Source organism: Gadus morhua, chromosome 20, assembly GCF_902167405.1.
Source record: "Gadus morhua chromosome 20, gadMor3.0, whole genome shotgun sequence".
Classification (NCBI taxonomy): Eukaryota; Metazoa; Chordata; class Actinopteri; order Gadiformes; family Gadidae; genus Gadus; species Gadus morhua.
In genome coordinates, this window is record NC_044067.1 from 15293486 (window position 1) to 15299821 (window position 6336).

Consider the following 6336-nt stretch of genomic DNA (forward strand, 5'->3'; position numbering starts at 1 on the left):
CCGCTCTTACTTCAAAACCCAGAGTCATCAAAACAAAGCCACTCTCCCTCTTCACGTTATCGCAGTTCGTTTTTCAACATTGTCTTTCCAGCCGGTGCCACGCCTCTCTTTGGTTGAACGCATGTGGTTCCGTGCGGCTGTGTCGCAGCACAACCCCTTCAGGGGGCTCGCTGCTATCAACTCACTTTTATAATTGCCAGACCACCCGTTTGGTGGGGCCGGGCGGTCAGGGGGGGGATCTAAAAGTAGTGAATCGTCTTTGGCTCCATCGAACAACACTCCTACCACTACCCCATCATCCACCAGCACCAACCCCCAGCAACACCCTCAACACCGCCCCCACCACCACCACCACCACCCAGCCTCCCCACGGCAGGAAGCAACGGACGCCAGCACCGGAGGGATCCCGATCTGCCTCGTGAAGGGTGTGTGTCTCAACCCCCAATCAGGCGTTTTGCCCCCGGTACCGTCAGCTGTCACCTCATGGCCATGCCTCCACACACGCCCCCGCCATCCCCCATCATCTACCCCCCATATGTGTGTGTGTGTGTGTGTGTGTGTGTGTGTGTGTGTGTGTGTGTGTGTGTGTGTGTGTGTGTGTGTGTGTGTGTGTGTGTGTGTGTGTGTGTGTGTGTGTGTGTGTGTGTGTGTGTGTGTGTGTGTGTGTGTGTGTGTGTGTGAGGGGGTGAGTAAATCAGGGTTTAGGGGTCGGGATCATTCGTCACCCAACGAATGGACAGGCATGAGGTGTTGAGACCGGTTTCACAGCGTTGCATTGAAACACCAACATATTGCCTGCTATGTTGCCCCATGGGACCACTGAGAAAGCAGTAGTAGCAGTAGTTCCGCTGTCCCAGTAGTCCCTAATGGCAGTCACAAGCACACACATATGCACATGCACACACACGCACATGGACGCCAAGCACACACACACACACACACGCAAAAATAAGATTTGCCAATCTAACTAATATATTTTTGACACTGTCAAGCATATATTAGGTAGTCCGATGAAGCCCGGCTCACATGGGGTAATACTTTCCTGCTCTACCATTGTGTTTCACTGTGCAATGCAAAACACCATGGTATAATCCTACAGAAATATTTATATAGTTTCATAATGAGGGAATGCATCATCTGAAAACTCTATGGTAATTGTGTGTACTTGGTAATTAAAGAAACAATGAATATGCCACATCTCTGAAGACACATTCTGTTGTTTTTTTCCCAAACGACTATGGAAATGGAAATGGAAATTCTTGACAGAATTGCTGCGGATAGCAAATCTTCAAGAGAATACAAAAAATTGCAACGCTGGTGTTTTGACATTTCCCTCAAACCTAAATCTTGGTTTGTGTTGAACTATTTAAGCATATACTTGTCAGCGTGATCAAGTACGCCACCAGCAATCATTTCTGAACCGACATAACTACTTCAGAAAATTTAATTGCCATGCAAAAAAAAACGTAATCACACCTTGAATAACCCACGATAATCAGTCCCTTTTTCAGACACTCCTCTTTAAACATTCTTTTAAACAAAAGTTTCTCACCCCAACCCCTCCCACCATTCCGACACGTGTCGGAGTTACCCACTACTTCATGATTCGACACCCCTCCACGCGCACCGTGACACCCGTTTAGAGCAACAGCTCCGCGGGCACGACAACGGTTCAGATAAGCCTATCAGCTTGAAGGACACGAACACGGGGAACGCAGCGCTAGGCTCCGGTGACATGCGATATGGATGAGGCGCATTTGCATGAGATGTATTATCCGGGCGCACCTCTGAAGATGATGTCCAATAAGTCTCTCCTGTGGACAAACAGGTAGAGGGCGAAGCCAATGAGTCGAACAATCCCACCTCTCTTTGTAGTTCCGTTACTCCTGCCAGTCGCCGGCTAGAACTGAAACTGCTTCCTTCCAACCTACAACCTAAAACGGTTTGATATCTGGTTGAAGCCTGGAGCATATTTAAAGAAGATACAACTCATTCAATAAAATATATAAAGTTAATTTTTACAAGAGCACAGCAAAAACAATAACAAGGATTCTTCCAAAAAAAACCTTGAGTTCATACAGGCATGTTTCAGCACCATGGATAGCTCCGCACACGGGGCCCTCTTATGGAAGGCAGATCCCATGTATAATGAGACATTCTAAGAACATACTGTAATATTACAACAACACACAACAATCCAATGCTACCATAGGCTGTACTGTGGCGCGGGGCCAGTTCAATAAGAGATTTGAAGCACGGCCAGATGGCGTTTGGACTCTTCCGTCAGCTTGATATGTCACCATATCAACAAAACAAAAACGTTCTTTGTGGGTTCCTCGCAAATTATTCATCTTCCAAGCCTCTCAGTGACTGTGCCAGATCACAGGGAAAAAGGCGGTCACTATGAGCCTATATTACATTTCAGCTTGTTGGAATTGAATACAAACTGTTCAATTATGCTAAATGCTATATCTGCGCCGTACACTATTGTGGGTCAACTCATTCATAACCTCTGTTACACGACATGTTGTGAGGAGAAAGGAATGAAAAACGGGTATTAAGGATGAAAATGAATAAGTGATAGGGAGGTGTGTGAGGAGAAGGGCTCCACAGACACGCCCATGCTCTGGCCACACTGTTCCTACAACAGGCCATCATCATTATCACCATCCGTCACTCAAACCCCTGCTTCACGCTGTACACCCGCACGCTCTTACCCTGTGGGGGCCGCCATGTTTCCCCACAGGGGGTGGCGCTCTACCGTCGGTTAGAATGTCAAACACAACCTTGACCGGCGAGGTGCTGGGAAAGGGCACCATGGTTACAAAAGGCTGAAACTTTGAGGCTCCAGTGTGGAGGTTTTTCTCAAGCAATGGTGTAGGGGGGGGGGGGGGGGGGGGGGTGGAGGCATAAGTGTAACCATTAAATGAGCGTGGCAATACAAACGGATGATGAGTATGTCCCAGAATAGAACTAAACAACTAGAACAACAAAAGCCAGGGATCATCCATTAACTCGTGCTGTATTTGTGTTTCGGTGTGCGTGTGTGTACTCGTGTGCATACCTGTTTGTGTGTGTATGTGTGTATGTGTGTATGTGTGTGTCTGTGTGCGTGTGTGTGCGTGTGTGTGTGTGTGTGTGTGTGTGTGTGTGTGTGTGTGTGTGTGTGTGTGTGTGTGTGTGTTTGAATGCAAATGTGTGTGTGCATGTGTGCACATTGATGTGTTTGTGTGTGTACGTGTGTGTTCGGTGTGTGTGTGTGTGTGTGTGTGTGTGTGTGTGTGTGTGTGTGTGTGTGTGTGTGTGTGTGTGTGTGTGTGTTTGTGTGTGTGTGTGTGTGTGTGTGTGTGTGTGTGTGTGTGTGTTTGTGAGACACCTTCCCAGATACACACTTGCACACTCACAATAGCACATGGAAGCATGGAAGGGGGGAAAAGGGGGGACGACGACAAAGAGAAATGAACAAAAATGCTTAAGTCTATGGGTTGTTGTTTTTTCATGTGAAATGCTACTCCGTGAGATGATATGCAGCGTATCCAGCCCACTGTATATAGATGTCATGGTACTTCTCAACAGCCATCGCTGGTAGCTACACCTTCAGGGAAAACTCCCGGTTTACACCTTTATCTAAATCCGCTCCTCGGTGTGGAGCACTGAGCCTGGCGGGCCGTTGAGTAAGACTGCACTGCAGTGGGGTTCCTTGTCATCTACAACACACAGCTCCTCCAGCTCAACAACAATATAGAAAAACACCGAAATGTTACACAATGTCGGCCTCTATAGTCTCCTAAACCACATATACCCCAAAATATTTAGTAAACGCTCATCTTGAAGTACGAGCTATACAGAGAACCATCCCCTCACTTTTATTTTGGATTTGATTCTGCATCGCATTGGTTCCATTGATCTGAAATAAAACACTAGACATCAATACCGTTGTACATATTTTAGTTGAAGCGGTCCCGGGGTGCTTAACTTATCCCCCCAGTAGCCTACTGGTTAATCGCAACGGTCAGCGCCGAGAGAGAGGAAAGCTTTTTCTTTTTACAATGAACATTGCGTCTCCTTCACGGTGATTTACCGGAACGCTGTTAGAATAACTGCTGCAAGTGTCCGGTGGAAGCAGGGTCCGGAGCGATCGATACGTGCTGCAATAACCCGAGCACTGATTCAATTAGGCTCGGCCAACTTTTATCAAATGCGGTTCGAGGACCTCGGTTGGTTTTTCGAGACCTTATAACACGGGATGAATGGGTCCTTACCTTCAACTCGAATCCAAAATGGTACGAAACCGTGTGTCAGTCAGTGGGGGAGGCTTTGCACATCACAGCTCCGGGTCAACGGGGAGAACACGTTTCCATGAAATGGGAAGAAGGAAGCCAGAGACAGAAGACTGGTTTCGACCAGGTCACCCATCCAGCCAGTCGCCGGGTTTTTTAATCCAAACCGAATACCAGGGATCTCGAGTCCGTCCGTTGAGGGGGGGAAGAGAAGTGCGCGGAGCACACACACACACTCTCCCACGCAGACGTGACTTTGCGCACTTGAGATAAAAACGTTGATTTGGCAGAAACGGACGAAGAAGAAGAAGAAAAAAAACAAAAAGCCAGTGCAAAATAAAAATAAATGACAAATGTTAAAACAAACGGGTATGGATAGAGAACCGCAGAGAAGCGATCAGACCCCAGAGCAGAGACAACCACTTTCAGTCAAACCATGGTCCATCATCAGGAATCCTCTGGAGGCTCCCCCAAACCATCCTAAACGCAGCACTGGCGCGCTCTCCACTAACCCACTCCACGCTGTACATGGGGGAACGAAATGTATGGATAGAATCGCAAAATCCAATAGGGGGGGTTTCCATCACAGCCCCGCTTCTGTGGTAGCAAATGCTTGCGCCCAGACCGGTCACTGCGCGGTCCTAGTGCACCGCGCACCGCTCACCGCGCTCTCTGCAACCGCGTAGTAGACGCTGCTGTACGGCAGCGGCACGCTTCTCGTCTTCACCTGCGGTTTGTCTGCTCATGGGTTCCGCTAGGAATGAATGACAGGAAGGGGAGCACGGTATCCTACAAGCTCCGATGACCCAAAATAAATGTAGACGTCGCACTGCTGGAAAAAGGAAATGGCAAAAGTCTGTGTCGAATCTGAGCGGCCCTTGGTGTTCGAGTGTGTGCGTGTGTGCGTGTGTGCGTGTGTGCGCGCGCGTGTGTGTGTGTGTGTGTGTGTGTTTGTGTGGGTGTGGGTGTGTGTGTGTGTGTGTGTGTGTGTGTGTGTGTGTGTGTGTGTGTTTGTGTGCGTGTGCGTGTGTGTGTGAGAGTGTGTGTGGGCACATTGACATCAATTTGAAGAGGATTTGGAGTATAAAGGCTACATTTCATGCCACATTCAAAAATCGTTCAAGTATTCCCAATGTGCTACTGTGCAAATAAAGGGGCTGCTGTATACAAACGTATGCAATATATATCCCATCCTAACCCTAACCCATATATGACGTAACAACATTTCTACACTAAGGCCTACACATTATGTTACAAATGAATTGTTTCTTTGTCTAAAAATAGTTGAATGTGTGTGTGTGTGTGTGTGTGTGTGTGTGTGTGTGTGTGTGTGTGTGTGTGTGTGTGTGTGTGTGTGTGTGTGTGTGTGTGTGTGTGTGTGTGTGTGTGTGTGTGTGTGTGTGCGCTTGTGTGTGCATGTTTGCGTGAATGTGTGTGTACGTATGAACGTGTGTGCTCGTGTGTGTGTGTGTGTGTGGGGGGGGGGGGGGGTTGCGTATGTATGTAAATCATCTTTTTAAGATCAAGATCAAGATCGTCGAACACACAAATCCTATTTTCATAATTTTGGACAAGAACGTAATGAATATCTACGAATCATACATCTGCAACCTGTGTTTTTTCACCTGTTACGTTTTGTCGTTGCTTAATCACCCTGCACAAGGTCGGCGCCGAGCTCACTCCTTCTGACCCCGGGCTCACTTATAGAAACATTAGCATTTCTGTCGCCTGTTGAATAACAAACACACAGACGGAAGGTTAATGAGTGATGCAATATAAAGTCTCTCTCTCTCTCTCTCTCTCTCTCTCTCTCTCTCTCTCTCTCTCTCTCTCTCTCTCTCTCTCTCTCTCTCTCTCTCTCTCTCTCTCCTGCTTCTTGTTTTGCTCGCCCGCCCCTTTCTCTTCCAAAACAGCATGCACTATGAAGTTCTGCGTGGCAGCCCTGAATAATTCCAATTAAGACTAACTTTGTTTTAAAAAAAAAAATGAGATATCTCATATCTCATAAGCATCATGCCCCACTTTCCAGGCCCGGCGGAAATAGATTTAGCATTAG

General features: G+C 47.5%; 1 protein-coding gene across 2 annotated transcripts in view; it reads right to left on the reverse strand.

Annotated features, from left to right (window-relative positions):
- Window positions 1–5109, reverse strand: part of il1rapl1a (interleukin 1 receptor accessory protein-like 1a) — a 172197-nt gene extending 167088 nt beyond the window's left edge. The window contains exon 1 of one of the 2 annotated variants that reach the window (XM_030343958.1): window positions 4263–5109. The gene's annotated coding sequence lies outside the window, so the exon portion shown is untranslated. The remainder of the gene's footprint in view (window positions 1–4262) is intronic. The other variant, XM_030343959.1, reaches the window with a different exon arrangement.
- Between the last annotated feature and the right edge of the window lie 1227 nt (window positions 5110–6336).